The 15,991-nt window shown below is 44.2% G+C and overlaps 1 protein-coding gene across 2 annotated transcripts in view; it reads right to left on the reverse strand.

Annotated features, from left to right (window-relative positions):
• The window catches only part of SPTB (spectrin beta, erythrocytic), a 133,774-nt gene extending 121,593 nt beyond the window's left edge, over positions 1-12,181 (reverse strand). The window contains exon 1 of one of the 2 annotated variants that reach the window (XM_031001649.3): positions 11,962-12,181. The gene's annotated coding sequence lies outside the window, so the exon portion shown is untranslated. The remainder of the gene's footprint in view (positions 1-11,961) is intronic. The other variant, XM_055362063.2, reaches the window with a different exon arrangement.
• Positions 12,182-15,991: the final 3,810 nt, after the last annotated feature.

Raw genomic sequence — 15,991 nt, forward strand, 5'->3', positions numbered from 1 at the left:
ATGCCACTGTACTCCAGCCCTCCGGCCTGGGCAACAGGGTGACTCTGTCTCAAATAATAAAAAAAAAAGAGTTCATGGCTGAGGAAAGAGAAGAAAGATTTTAGGCACAGAAAAAGTGGCAGCAAAGTCATGGAGGCAGGAAAATGAGCCTGAAGTTGAGCAAGTCCCAAGCATCCAAGGCAAGATAATGGAGAAGGAATAAAGCTAAGAAGAGAGGTCGGAACAGATTGTGGAGGCCCGTGCCTGCCCCTTTACACTTCATTTTGGGGCAATGGGGAACCATTGAGGGTTTTAAAGCAGTAGAATGACTCAGTCAGACTTAGGTTTTTAAAAATAATTCTGAGGTCAGGGTGTGGCATGGGTTAGAAAGGTAGAGACTGAAGGCCTAAAGGCCAATTATTATTCAAACATAAGAATAGTGACAGTGGAAATTGAAAGAAACTAATTTGAAAATTTTAGAGGAAAAACAAGCAGCCAAGTAGATGTGGAAGTATGGGGGGGAAAAGAAAGACCAAAAATGGTGTGAGATTCTTACTTGGGGGGATGGTGACAACATGAACCTAGCTATAAAAAAAAACAAGGCAGAAAAGCAGATTTGGAGTGAAGAAGGGAGGCGAGAAGTCCCAGGATGACATGGTGAGCTTGAGACATCTCTACAGAAGCAAATAAGGACAGCAGCAGACTGCTGTGAAGCTGATCTGGGACTGAGGAGGAGGTCAGACTAGAGATAAAGATTCAGACCTACTGGCAATCCCAACAAGTAAAAGCTGGCAGAGAGGAAGGAACAGCAGCAAATGCAGCAGCAGTGGTAAACAAGCTAGGAGGGAAAAAAGGAGGGCCCAGGTCACAGAAGCCCAGAGAAGGCAGAGGTTCAATAGGAGACTGGTCAAATGTTGTGGAGAAGTTGGAAACCTCGGGTATGGAAGGAGGCTATTGCATTTGACAATAATTCCGACCTTTTCTAAAGCGGTTTTGGTACAGCTGCCTTATGAGAGTGGGTATATTGTGCAGTACTAATTAGCATCTCCATCCTCAGATGTCAAATAACTACATTGGAAGTAGGATTCAGAACATTAATTATTTATTAAAAGCTAATAAGGGGATTCAAGTCTATTAGGTTTAGTCATTGCAAATATAAAGCAATATATAAAGGTATGCAACTAATTACCTCTGTAATTTCAAACCATTAAAGATGCAGGATTAAAAAAAAAAAAAGAAACGCTGAGAATTAAGAGTCATGTAGTGTTGGCTTCCACCCCAATATGAGCAGGCACAGTGGTTCAAAGCAAACACTCTAGAATAAACACACATGGGTTCAAGTCCAGCTATTACCTTACTCGGTGGGTATTCATGGGTAAGTTAACTTTTCCAAGTCTGATTGTAAATAATAAATACACACGAAAACTCTCAGCATAGTGCTTACCACATAACTTTCTCAATAAATGTTGACTTACTGTTATAATAAACTCATTAGCATAACAATGCCTTGTATCCAAGTTAAAATTATATGAACTTAGTTACGTGTAATTTCAAACATTCATTCTTTAATTTTTTATGAGCTCCACACTCTAACCAACTGAGCTAACTGGCCACATGATTCTTTATTCTTTTTTAAATTTTTAATTAATATATTTATTTTGAGATGGGGTCTCACTTTGCAGTCCAGGCTGGAGTTCAGTGGCATGATCGTAGCTCACTGCAGCCTTGAACTCCTGGGCTCAAGCAATCCTCTGGCCTCAGCCTCCTAAACAGCTGGGACTACAGGTGTGAGCCACTGTGCTTGGTCAGATTTAAAAAATTTTTTTTTCTTTTTTTTTTTTTTTGAGACATGGTCTCACTCTGTCACCCAGGCTGGAATGTAGTGGCACAATCACGGCTCACTGCAGCCTCAACTTCCTGGGCTCACGTGATTCTCCCACCTTAGCCTCCTGAGTAGCTGGAACTACAGGCACGTGCCATGATGCCGTGCTTTTTTTTTTTTTTTTTTTTTTAATTTTTGTAGAGACAGGTCTTGCTATGTTGTCCAGGCTGGTCTCAGACTCCTGGGCTCAAGCGATCTGCCCACCTCAGCCTCCTAAAGTGCTGGGATTATAGACATGAGCTGATGTTTCCAGCCTAATTTTTTAATCAACAAATATTTCTGAGCCACTCCCCTCCATGTATAAAACATGGCTCTAGGTGCAGAGGTTTTGTTTTGTTTTTAAGCATGAGACTCAGTTCCCCATTGCAAGAAGCTTGAACTAACAGTGTAGAAGGCAAGTTGACAATTACAAAACAAGATGATCCACCTGTAAGAAAGGAGTGAAAAGGGTACTGTAAAAATACAAAGGAGGAAGCAATCAGCGCTACCCCAGGACCTGGTAAGGAAGAGGGGCTGTCAGGCAAGGTTACAAAGAGAAGGTAACATGTAAGTTTTACAGAGGAATCCACAAGGAAAATTTTAAGGATAATAATAAATGTTAAGGCACCATCACAATCACAAACACAAAAAGCCCTGAAAAAAAAAGTCAGAGAAAGAGGAAGTTCTTCGCCCAAGGGCAAACAGCAAGAGGAAAGGAGCTGGAAGCAACCCAGACTCTTGTCATCCAGCTCAAGGAGATTTTTTAGCTGAAATAAAACATTGCATAATATTTACACCCTTCCCCACCTGAGCTTGGGCTACATGCTCTACAAAGCAAATTAAACATCTCCTGCCTGTCCTCTAAAAGTCTACAATCTAAAAATAGGCACACTAATAAATGAACAAATTCAAGAACTATGATGACGAACTATCACACAAAGACAGTGTTCTCAAATAAACACTTCTCAAGTTCAGTTTGGCCCCCAAAATGAGGATAATAAATTTTTGCCCTTCCCTTTGGAGATGTTAAATACCAACGGGAAATATTAAAATTGCATGGACGGGTTCCTTAGAAGATTATAAATAGAATTACTATGTGATCCAGCAATTTCACATCTAGGTATATGTCCAAAAGAAGTGAAAGCAAGGTCTCAAGGAGATATCTGCCCACCCATGTTCACAGCAGCATTATTCACAATAGGCAAGAGTAGAAGCAACCCAAGTGTCCATAGACAGATGGAGGGAGAGGGAATGGAGAGTTAGTGTTTAGTGGACACAGTGCTTGCGTTTTGGAAGATGAAAAAAGTCCATCTTTTTCATGATGATGGGGAGGGATGATGGTGATGGCTGCACAGCAATGTGAATGTGCTTATGCCACTGAACTGTATGTACACTTAAAAATGGTTAAAATGGTAAAATTTATGTCGCATATATTTGAGCAAATAATACACATATACAAAGAAAGTTAATAATAATAAAAGAATTTGTGATTATGTTCAAATAGGGTGCATGTATCTAGCCCTAATTTAGCAAGTTTGAAGAAGGGAGAGATTACTGTGGAGTGGAGTGTTCCAGGACGAAGACACAGCCTCGAACCCAGGTTCTGATGGAAAACACTCCAAATCTGGGAGAAATGTTCAGCACTCAGTAAGCAGAAGTGGACAAACATAGTTTAAGTAGAGGGTTTGTGATGGAAAGTGGTAAAAGAGTAGAATAAAAGAGACTGGTGCCAGAATACAATGGCTCTTAAAAGCCAACTTTATGAGTTTGGATTTCTACCTCTACCCAGAGAAGAACCACTGGTGGCTTTTGAGAAGGGGTGTTATATGATGAACACAGTGGTTCGGTGTGGGATGGTTTGGAGAGGGAGATCCTTAGTTGATAGAAAGTGGACTCCAGGTCGCTTAACTTGAGGGCTACCAAGGTGACTACAAAGTCTACTAAATCTGAAACCAAACACGTGGTGCTGCTAGCTTAAAGCTATGACTTTAAAATGTATCAGGCCAAATGCTTGAACATGAATGGAATTCTTCTCAAAGCATACATGGAAACTGTTGACAGTGGTACCTTCTTAGAAATAGGGCTGAAGTTAGGAGAAGACTTTTACTCTTCATTGTATACCCTTGTATAATATGAATATATGTTTTAACCACGTACATGAATTTATTTTATAATTTAAAAATTTTTTAAATATGACAACCAGGAAGCATCAAAAAATATTTGGGCTTTAACCAGCCAATTCAAAACATTTCTAAAAATAAAGTGAAATATATTTCAATCTTGTTTCTCCCATATCTTAATCTCCATCACATAGTATAAACGTTGTGGGACTGATCTAAAAGTAACAGTACAAAGTACACAGCACATCTAAAGCTTCGCTTCAAACAGATGTCATGAATCATCCCAAAATAAAAACATCTCCTTTTTGGTGTATTTAAATGAAAAGTCTGCCGAGACTATTCCAAGTCAACACCTCGACAAAAACAGAAATTAAAAAAAAATAGCCCATGGTACATTTGATAAAATACATCACCATCTCAGTAAACGACCTTTTTGTTCATCCAGTTGTTTAGGCCAAAAACAATGGAATCATCTTATTCTTTTTCTCTCATCCTCTATATCCAAATCTCTTAATCTCTATACTCAGAATCCAACTGCATCTCACCAGCACTATCATCCTGATCCATCCTCTCAGTCCTGAACCACCGCAGTAGCTTTCATGGGACTCCTTGCCTCCACTCTTGTGCCCCACAATCAATCCTCCTTAGGGCAGCCAGAAAGATCTGCTTGAGACACAAATCTGAACAAGTCACTCCCCTGCCCACAACTTCCAGTGGCTTCCTATGACACTTGGGCTAAAACTCAAAGGTCACAAAGCCTGCACCATCGAGACCCGGTTTTCTCTCCGGCACTGTGGTCAGCTCTCCCCATGACACCCTGCACTCACGCCACACTGGCCTCTTTGCTATTGCTTGGACACAGCAGTGGCCCCACGTTGGGGGCTTCCCATTTGGTATGGTTTGTCTGTGTCCCCACCCAAATCTCATCTTGAATTGCGGCTCCCATAATCCCTGCATGTCGTGGGAGGGACCCGGTGGGAGGTAACTGAATCACGGGGGTGGGTTTTCCTGTGCTGTTCTCGTGATAGTGAATAAGTCTCATGAGATTTGATGGTTTTATAAAGGGCAGTTCCCCTGAACACGCGCCTGCCACCATGTATGACATGCCTTTGCTCCTCCTTTGCCTTCTGCCATGATTGTGAGGCATCCCCAGCCATGCTGAACTGTGATTCAATTAAACCTCTTTCCTTTATAAATTACTCAGTCTCTGGTACGTCTTCATTAGGAGTGTGAGAACAGACTACCACTCAACCTGAATCTCTTCTCCCAAACATCCCATGCCTCTCTCCCCACTTCATTTGAGTCTCAGCCCAAATGAAGCCCCATCAGATAGTGTTTTCCCAACCACCCTACCTGAAATAGTAGAACCACCCTTCTTTCCCTTCATATTGCTTTATTTTTCTTTTTAGCACTTGAAATTACAATATATATTTCTGTCTGTTGCTTGTCATTTAGTTCCTCTCTCCCCCAACTACAATGTGCACTCTACGACATCAGACATTTTTGCCACATTCACTGTTACATTCCCTGGGCCTACAGCATGTCTGGCAAATTAAATGAGAGCTCAGTAAATATTTGTTGAAGACTGACATACAAATCAAGGCCCTCAAGATCACTGGACAAAAAGAGGCTGCTGAAGTCCAAAATGAAGCATAAGCACAATAATGTCCAGTAAATTTGGGGTAAAGGAATGAAAAACCCAAAACATCAATTAACGGGCAGATGAACCCTTCATTTATCTATGGCATGCTACTGAGAATCCATTAATTCATGCTTTGGAACAGCATCTGTGCATACTCTGGAGGGCCATTCTTGAGGTTCTGTGGCTATGGTAAAGGGTAATACCATTAACAAGTGTCTTCTCTCCAGAACCAATGAACTTATGTGGAATATTCTGCTGAAGAAAAAAAGCAACCGCAGTCTCAACCAGAAGGCCCAGAATATTCAATTACTCCACTGAGAAGACCTGGAAACAGCCCCAGCCTCAGAACTAGGCAACTGGGTCAAAGTCAGGTTTTGGAATAAACTACTAGAGGGACATTGAGTATATAAATGTACATTTCTAATCCTGTTTTGTAACTGGAAACCAGGAATAATCAGATCTTCCCTTCACATGCTCATCATAAGATAAAATAAGATGACGTGTAGACAAAGGCATGCTGAAAATTGAGTGGACTATAGTTATCTGTGATCATCATCTTGTACTGGCTGGGATCTAATTCACTTTCTCTTCACTGCCACTGGTGAGCTTTGTCAACAAAGATTTCATCACACCCCTTTATGACTTAAAAACTTCCAGTGGCTCAAACTTCTTCACAGGCTGAACCCCAGCCACATTTCTGGTCACACTTCTGCCATGTGGAACTACGCTTCATCCCCTAACCTAATCATGCTTTATTGTCTGTGCTGGGCAATTTCCTAAACCCCCACTCGCAGGCCCCCTCATCCTCCCTTCTTCCATTACGGAAATCCTAGGCACTTTCAAAGGTCTTCTCATTCCCCAACCTGAATGAGATGTTTCCTCCTGTACACCCTCTCTCTCAGGCATCCTGTTGAATCACTGCTTGTTTGCAAGGCCATTTTCGCACCAGATCAGTGATTCTCCATCTGATCTCTTTGTGTGTCTTCAGCACATAACAGTGTAGACACCCAATGTCTGCTCTTTTTGAATACACCTCAATTCTTTCTCGGGCCTTTCTACCTCTAACTCTCTATGACTTATGACTCGAAGTTAGTATTATGAAAGACCTTTTCTTGCTTTTCCACTCTTCTGGAAATATACTGGAAGATGAAGCTAATTGACCACTCCTAGGGTTCTTCTAGAAACAGGCTGGGACTCAAAAGAGGGACAGAATAAGGTTACAGACTTCTTTCTGGTCCACATAATTTATGCCTTTAAAGTATGCTTTGTTTTATTTGAATTGCTGTACATTCTCAAGTGAGACACGCCCATATTTAAGTCTGGTACAAATGGAAAATATTTTCAAAGTATTCATTTTCGGAATTATTCAAGTTTCTTCTCGTTTTCACAATGGTGGAAACTCCTAAATTGACTATAATTCGAAGCAATTATTGTTCTTTAGCTATCAAGGTGCCGTTATTCTCTTCATAAATATCCTGGATGATCTGAGCCTGGTTCAATGCAAAGCCTATTTTTTTTTCAGCCCTGTGCCTTTTCACTTGCTAAATTTATAACATTCAAATGAAAGAAAGGAAGCCCACTTTTGCCCCCACTGCTCACATGATATATGCTGAGTTTTAATTGCCCTTGTAATTCCACCCTCAGGCAGGTCTGCACAGGTATGATGTGGAAATAAAACATTATGGCAAAGCCTGAGAAGGGCTTGCTGAGGTAGGAAGAAGAGGGCTTTGTAATATTTCCTGCAACCAGGAAAAGGAAAGAGAAAAATGAAAGGTGGTCTGGGAATTTGATAAGCCAGCCAGACAATTCATTAAGGAAGCATTTTCTGTCTATGACCACCTCTAAGACTATGTGAGCTATAAAGGCTAGGGATCCCCTGGTGGTTTGATATTCAGCTGAGGCTGGCTGAAAATGGAAGAATTTGGATCACTTGGCTGTGAATTAAGAAATACACGCAGCAACAGAGGGAAACACACTATGGCATTTTCTAAATATTTACCAAGGGGAGTTGGCAATCCGTGAGCAGAGCCAGATCTGACAGTGAATTCTCCTGACTGCCCCCTACGCTCTTCCTCAATCACTATCTCCATCTCCAATACAGGTGACCTTCACCTAATGGGGTGAAGAAGGAAGCATCTCTGTGATAAACCCAGCAAATGCCACATGATGATTCTGGCACACAGACCACTGCATCTACTCTTCCTCCTCAGATTTCTTATCTAAAACAGAGGAGTAATCTACGATCTGTCTGTTAAAATCAACTGATACAAGCTACTTCAAAGATAAAATTCTTCCTTCCACAGTCATTTTTGGCTTGTGATATCCATATGGTTTCAGAACCCAGTATCCATGAACTTCCTTGCCAGTCCTCATTATATAATCAAATTTCTCATCAGCCCACATAGCACAGTTATTTTCACTCTTGATCTTCCCAAGTTCATTGATAAATGTTAATCTGTAGGTCTGAGGTTATTTTTTTAAATTCTGTAATTTTAAAATTCCCTAACAAAGAAACATATTTTAAATCACTTTTTAATTAATTCATGAATTAGAGATGGCACCTCATTCTGTTGTCCAGGCTGGAGTACAGTGGCACAATCATAGTTCAGCCTCTCTAACTCCCGGGCTCAAGCAATCCTCCTCCCTTAGCCTCCGAAGTAACTGGGATTATAGGCATAAGCCACTATACCTGGCTTTTTTATATCAATTTTTTGTTTGTTTGTTTGAGACACAGTCTCACTTTATTGTCCAGGCTGGAGTGCAGTGGCGCGATCTTGGTTCACTGCAACCTCTACCGCCCAGGTTCGAGCAATTTTCCTGTCTCAGCCTCCCGAGTAGCTGGGATTACAGGTGCCCACCACCACACCTGGCTAATTTTTATATTTTTAGTAGAGATAGGTTTGGCCAGGCTGGTCTCGAACTCCTGAGACCAGCCTGACCAGCATGGTGAAACCCCATCTCTACTTTAAATCTCCCACTGGTCATGTTTCCTACCTTTTCAGGTCTTGAGCAGACAGTAAAATTTTGTGTTTGATTTTGAAATTAAAGTGCTGCTCTTCAAGAACAATTTGGTGATTGGGTTTAGGTTAAAACACATATCTGACGGTGTCAACAGTTCTCTAAAGTCCTTCCCCACGCCCCCCCAAAATGGACATAATTACTTAAGATTTCTTGTCTCTAGATCGTAATGTGTATAACTATTGTTTTAAAATGTATACATGTGTACACCTTACAAGCAATGGGGGAGATTATAGAACAGTTTAGAGTTTAAAGCCTGAGACTGCCTTCTCTCCTGCTTATCCTCAGTACCTTTTCTTTAAGATTGCACTAAAATGAAAGGACTAGATATTAAAAACACATCCTCTCATAATCTCCTCCAAAGGAAATAATATCTCAGTAGTTTGGTTAGGCAGAACTTCAGGAAATAAACCATATTGGCCTTGAGAGTGAGACAGGAAAGAAATGAACTCGAGTAATAAGAAGTGTGGGTGCCATAGCTACACATCACTGATCAGGTACATTCAGTTAGGTCTTGCCTTTAAGCAAGTAAGTATGCACATGGAAGGCTGGGTTCAGTGACCTCCAAAATCCCTTCCCTCTCCAATAGTGTTTGCCTCATGAATTTTTTATAGCCATCCTCTGTCCTATCACACTGTCCCTATGTATCATCAAGCCCTCCTGGCCACTTCCAGGACTGAAAGGAAAATCTGTTCTTTAAAAAAAAAAAAAATCCATGCTTTGACTCCTGCCAAAATTATAGTTCTGTCCTTGAAACAATGACCTGAAAATAATGGGTAAGGCTAAGAACCTCTGAGCAAATAAATGCCCAGTATTATCTTCAGATAATATTTTTGAAGCTCCTCTGATATAAGCAGAACTATTACCTGAGGTCCTGGGAATGAAGATTATGAAGCTAGAAGACAAACAGTCAAATCTTCCCAACTTGTACTCTATATTCCCTGCTGAGTGTCTAACCTTAAAAAGAAGGTAGAACCAAACAAACTGAGTTTGAATCCTGGACCCATCTCTCATTAGCTGGGTAATATGAGGCAAGTTATTTAATCTTCCTGAACCTGTTTCCTTACTTGTAAAATGTTGGTATGAGCTACCTTATAGAGTTACCATGACAATTAAATTGGATAATATAGAGAAAACGCTGAGCATTCATTTGTTGGTTTCCTCATTCATTCAACAAAGGTTAACTGAGGTTCCACTACCATCCAGGTACTGGGTACAACAACATAAAAGACAGAATAAATAAAAGCTATTATTATTTACCAAAAACAGTTTGTTTCCAGAGCTGCAGCAGACCTGTCAAACTTTGACTTTAGTTCAAAACTGTCATTCACACCTAGCTTGCCTAAAATACTCATTTTTATTTTGCCAAATGTGATCCCAGGTAGGAGTCTTGCTCCTGTCATACCTTCACCCCCAAAACTAGTCATCTAGCGGGCGTTCTGCTATAGGACACCTTCAGAACACTTGGAAGAAGCATTGATCAGAGCCAAAGGTGGTATCCCAACTCTCTTCTGGGCAAGCCACTCAGGAGAACTTGATACGCCTGTGCTACAAGGCCCATCCTGGATGCCTGGGAGTCCTTGGGTGCTTACAATTCCATGAGTGGACTCTGAGTCTTCCCAGAACTCAAGATTAATAGGACTGGCTCATCCCCATCATTGCCACTGGGGCACTGATAAAGCTAAGAGCAACAGCTAAGGGGTCTGAAAGCCACATTTTCATGAGCGTTTATGTCTTTCAATGGTGCTTTACTCTAGAGTTTTTGATAAAATTCTTTATAAATGACCCACCTCTGGAGTTGGTGGGTTTCAAGGCTGGTGGGCTCTTCTTCAATGTAAGTTTAACATTCCCTTTCCTGGCTAGCCTGCAAGCCTCCAGGCAAGCACAGGCCTAGCTGTGTCAGGTGCTGGACATTCAGCATACATTAACAATCATTTTGCACTTAGAAAAAAAAAAGGTGTTTTCAATTGCATTTTGGAACCTGGGACTCAGAGCAAAAGAATAAAAGCTGGATCCTGAAATAAGAAATGACCTGCCTTGGGTTATAGTGGGGGAAGGGGTGGGCGAAGAGGGAATTCTAGAATAAAATTCAGAGCCATCTGTGAAGCTAAGGATAGGACAGTGGACAGTTGAGCTGTGCCTAAAAATCTTTGATTTGCAGACTCCTCTCATTAGGGAGCCGCCTGAATCTCTTTCCTTAGAAACTAAAATACGGATCGTGACTACCTCCAGGCAGGGGTTTTGCATGACTGCCTCCTACCTGGAGGTGACAGCCTAGTCTCTCCCCACAGAAATTCTCAGTACAAAAAGACTGTCACTATATCCCCCCACCCCACCCCCCAATCTGATGCATCTAAAATTTAGATGTACAAAAAACAGTGGCTTCTTTTCATTTTCTTTACTCCTGGCTGGCGCCTCTAATTGCTCACTGAAAACAGTGGTTTGGATATTAATAGGCTGTAACTCAAGGCCCTACCTGAAGCTCGTTGTCAGGGAAACAGTACTCCAGCCCCGCAGCTGCTTCCCCAGCCTGGGAAGTACGGATGAGTTGGTGGGAGTTGGGGATTGTTTTACAGCTTCTGTTATTTCTCCCACTTTCTGCTATTTCTCAAGACCAAGTTAGAGGAAGAGGGGAAACTGGAGAGGAGGGTGAGGGTAGAGTAGCCTGGAGAAGCTTAGAGGAAGAGAGGAACTCTTTGGGAGAGGAAGACTAGGGGTCCTTGAAGTATGGCTTGGGGCACTAGGATCTTTCCTCCCTCGGTCTACACGGGGTCACTCTCTGGGTGGTTCCCAGCACCCGGAGGCCCGGCCCCCTCTGCTGCCCTCACCTGTCCCTCCTGCCTGGGCGCTGGGTGGCCCGAGGAGAGCACAGCCAAGTTCCCCAGAAGAGGGATATGAGCGGCCACAAGGCTGAGAAGCCGGACAGAAAAAGGCAGAGAGCAGCGCGGCGGTCGGACGGGCTAGAGGCGCAATCCCCTTCGCTCCCAGGCCGGGGTCCTGGAGAAGGCGGACGAGAACACGCACCCCCGTCACCCTCTCCCTGCGCCCCGGGGTGACAGACTCTCCGGGCTCCCGCTCTCCAAAGCTACCACCAAGTGCCTCGGACGCCCGCGCGCGTTCCCGCGTCCCGGGATGATCTTTGCCGCAGCTGCCGGGCTTCCCGGGCCCCGCACCCCTCCCACCCCACGCCCGACAACCGAGGCTGGACTCCCACCCGGTCCTCTGGGCCCTGCGCGTCAGGCGCCCCCTGGGCCCAGCGCTCCTTTGAGCTGGCGCCGCGGGTCCCAGCCTTGCGCACCCGCACGCAGCTCCCTCGGCCGCCGGGCCCTCCTGGGACTCACCTGCCCTGGGACTGAAGCGGGGGCCACCCCGAGCCCGGGGGTGGCGGCGGCGGCGGCGCAGGGGGAGGAGGGCAGCGCGGGGCTCCTGGCACAGCGGCCGCCGGGCGCCTGGTGCTGCCGAGCCGCGGACCCGCCCAGAGATATAAATAACATTATCTGAGGAGGGACATTCCTGCCGGGGGACATCGCTGCTGCCGGGACCAGATAGTCCCGCGGCGGGGGCGGGGAGGCGGGGCCGCAGCCTCCCGCAGCGCCAGGCCCAGCCCCCGCCTTCCCCACCCACTCACGCACCTGCCAATCAGCCTCCGCGCCTGGGGGCACCTGCCTGGCCTCAGCCCGGCTCCTGGAACCCGCCTCTGCCTCCCCGCCCGCCGCTGAGCCTGGGGCGCCTCCATCGTCGTTCATTGCCCGTAACCCCGCGCCACCCCGAGCCCCTTGAGGCGGGAAGGGGGTTGGACTCTAGCTCGGGCCTAATTCGTGCGCCCAGAGAGGCAAGCCTGGTGGCGAAAATGAGCCCTCCAGCCTTTCCCGCCCTGCATCCCCACTGCACACAGTTCGGTTTTTAAAATATATGAAAAGACATTTAGGCCATAGGGTGGGCGCGGCGGGTACCCGGGCGGTGAATCCCCGCCGTGGCGGGTTTGGGAGGGACAGATTATTCCCGGGGGCTGGTGCATTAGAAAGCGCGCTCCCGGGCGGGCTTCTCTCGGCTGGCGGTGGGAGGGCAGGGGGCGGGCACTGGGCCCGAGGCCCCCACCCCCAGCCCGAGCTCACTGTCGCTGTTTCTGCCCGAAAACCTAGTGTAATCAGGACGAACCAGGCAAAGCTGGCGGCGCGCAGCCTGCAGTCCCAAGGAGCTCGCACATTGTAGGGACTGTAATCAACAGGCAGGCTGCCACACCTGCCCACTGGCACCTCCTGGCCGGCCCGGGTCTCCGGGCGAGTGGGGGTGCCTCACTACAAGCCTGGATGAGGCGCGGCGCAGCAGGCCAGAGGAAATACTAGAACCGATGGTGCCAAAAAGGCATCTCCGAGTTGCCCCCGGAGAGAAACTCAACAGAACACCGGCAGCTTGCAAGGCAGTACATTTTGTTGACTTTCTAACGATACAAGGTCATTGTTCAGTAAGGTTTACGTGTACGCCTTGAGGTAGCTTTCATCTCTTTTCTCCACCTGCGGTGCCTGGGATGATTTCTCACCAGCTATCAACGCAGGTAATCTCAGGTATTATGGAAATGGCCGTGGAGATTAAAAGCGCATAGATGCAGAAGAAGTTTTAACTTTTACTGATGCTGCCTGGTGTTCTTAACAAGGGAACAGTCTTACTCCTGAGTTATTTGCTTGGGAGTATAATTGTGCTGTTTTCCAGAATTCACCCAGGAAAGGGGTGTTTGCCAGATGTTCGAGTTTAGTTTATATATTGAACATATGCAAAGATACTTCACTTCCTGCTCCAGTCCCACTTCTTGAGGGTGGGCATTTAGACACTGAGATGTGCTGAGTGGGACAAACGCCCCAGGTATTACAAAGCCACAGAATTCTTCACTCCACCCTCCTCTTGGCTGGATCCTTATTAGAGCTCAATTTTCCAAGAGACACTAGTAATATGGGAAAGAGGATACAAAAACATTCATGGTCATCGATAGATTAGCAGTGATCCCCTCCTCCCCTTTGTTGACAACATTTAAGAATGCATTTGTCTATTACTGAGTTAAAAAGAGAAAGTTCTGTTTTGTGAAAAAAAATGTTTAAAAGTCAAATTCTGGCAAGGAAAGCTCAAGAAAAACAAGCCAACTTCAAAAGCTGAGACTATTATATATCTCAAGAAGAAATCCTTCATCTATTTTTGTTAGAAAAAAATGGAGGGAAATTATGTATTTATGGTTTTTTAAAAGCTTGTATGAATAAACTTATTAGATAAATTCATGGTTCTCTAGAATGGTGGTTCTGCAGCTACGTAATTATATACTATGCAAGCCAGATAATTCCTTAGCTATAGGTCTGTGGCACTGAACTAAATAGTTGCATACATATTTTTCTTTGTAGCCTTAAAATTTATAATTTTCAACCATAAGAAAAAATTAATATGATAAAAGCTCCAAATCAGCAGACAGATTACCCCAACATTTTACAAACCAGCTCAGCTGCTTTAGTTATCTCCACTTTAGCTGAAAGCTAAATAATTCAATACAACCTCATTTGCTACAGAGCGTGTTATCCTGACAGCATCCCCAAATGCTTTACAGCTAATAGAGTTACAGTGAAATGATAAATCAGAACTGAGGGAGAGAGGAAATTTAGGCTTGCAGTGAGGAAAGGGCATTGTCAAATAATAGGGAAAGGGGAACAGATCTCTGTGGCCAGGAATGAGAAATTGGGAGAATAAAAGAAGGGAGAAAGGTTGGGCATGGTGGCTCACACCTGTAATCCCAGTACTTTGGGAGGCCGAGGCAGGCGGATCACTTGAGGTCAGGAGTTCAAGACAAGCCTGGCCAACATGGCAAAACCCTATCTCTACTAAAAACACAAAAATTAGCTGGGTGTGGTGGTGCGCACCTGTAATCCCAGCTACTTGGGAAGCTGAGGCAGGAGAATCACTTGAACCTGGGAGGCATAGGCTACAGTGAGCCAAGATCACGCCACTGCACTCCCACCTGGGCGACAGAGCAAGACTCTGTTTCAAAAAAAAAAAAAGAAGGGAGAAGGAAACACATACATAGGTTCGTTATCAAGGTCATCATTGTGGGCAATAGAGATCACGTCTGGAGGGACCTCCTCAGAAGAGTATAGAATACCTCTTGGAATTGTCTATGTGAAGGATAGGAGATTAACCCTCATCCTGGTTGGACAAGGGACTGCCCCCACTGGTCTCCCACCCATGTTGAAAACCTACACTTCCGAGCTACCCAGCAAGCTCCACACAGGCAGTCTGCCCATTTGGAAGAGTTCTGGGGCCAGAAGAGAAGGTGTGCATTTGAGAATAGATGTTGACAGCCAGAGAGTGGGGGGTAAACCTTCACAGAACTGTCTACTCAGGTCTAGCTGAAACCAACAGGTGAGGCCAAGAAGATATAAGTTGAGACTTATGTTAGAATCATCTAACATAAGAGGGAACTTTCACTTTCCATTTCTGTAGTCTTTGAGGTTTTCACAATAAGCTTGTATTGTTTGATAATAAGTAGAGATGATAAATAAATTAAAAAGTAAAGATTGGATGGAGATGGTGGATTGAATACACGCATTTAGCTTCTCTTCTACCCCAAATTTCATTAGAAGATATGTCTGAAACAGGCATCTAAAAGCACAGGAAAATAAGGAAAAGGGGATCAGTGTTCCAACAATGTTCAAGAAATCCAGAGATACAGAAAAGATGCAAGATCTGATTCACAGAGAAACAAAATCAGAGGAAACAAAAACAGATTCAGGAGGAGCAATAGTTTAGGGAAGTTGCAAGCAAGAGTTAAAGGATACAAGAGAAGGAGGGGCCCTGAGACAGAATAATTCACTTAGGAGCCTCCTCTGTCCTGCTCACATTAAATATCAGGTGTTTGCCTGCAGGATTTAAAAAAAAGTTAATGGGGATCCTGGGACCCAAGGGGCAGAGCTCAGGGATCTAGTGACCCCAAGAAATGACAGAAACCATTCACTCTCTTGGGATAGCATGTCCTGACCCTTCTTCACAGCCCCTGAAGATAGGCTATGATAAGCAGAAAGAGGAGACAAGCCCATTCCCACATTAAGGGATGATAGGACAACCACCAAATATCTTATGGGGAGAGGGGAACCAATACCATGAAAGAGAAGCACCAAACCCAACTAATAGAAGGAAATAATATCAGAGGAAACTAAGTTAATAAAAGGAACAAGATAAATGTTAAATAATTTAATTTTAATCAGCAAGTCTTGAAAGGATATTGCATCCACAACAAATAATCAGTGAGAAACCTTAGAAATTTAAAAAGTCATTCTGATATTGAAAATTCATTAGTTGAGAAGCAGAACAGACCTACTTGAAGGGCAAATTAGTGGA

Source organism: Gorilla gorilla, chromosome 15, assembly GCF_029281585.2.
Source record: "Gorilla gorilla gorilla isolate KB3781 chromosome 15, NHGRI_mGorGor1-v2.1_pri, whole genome shotgun sequence".
NCBI lineage: Eukaryota > Metazoa > Chordata > Mammalia > Primates > Hominidae > Gorilla > Gorilla gorilla.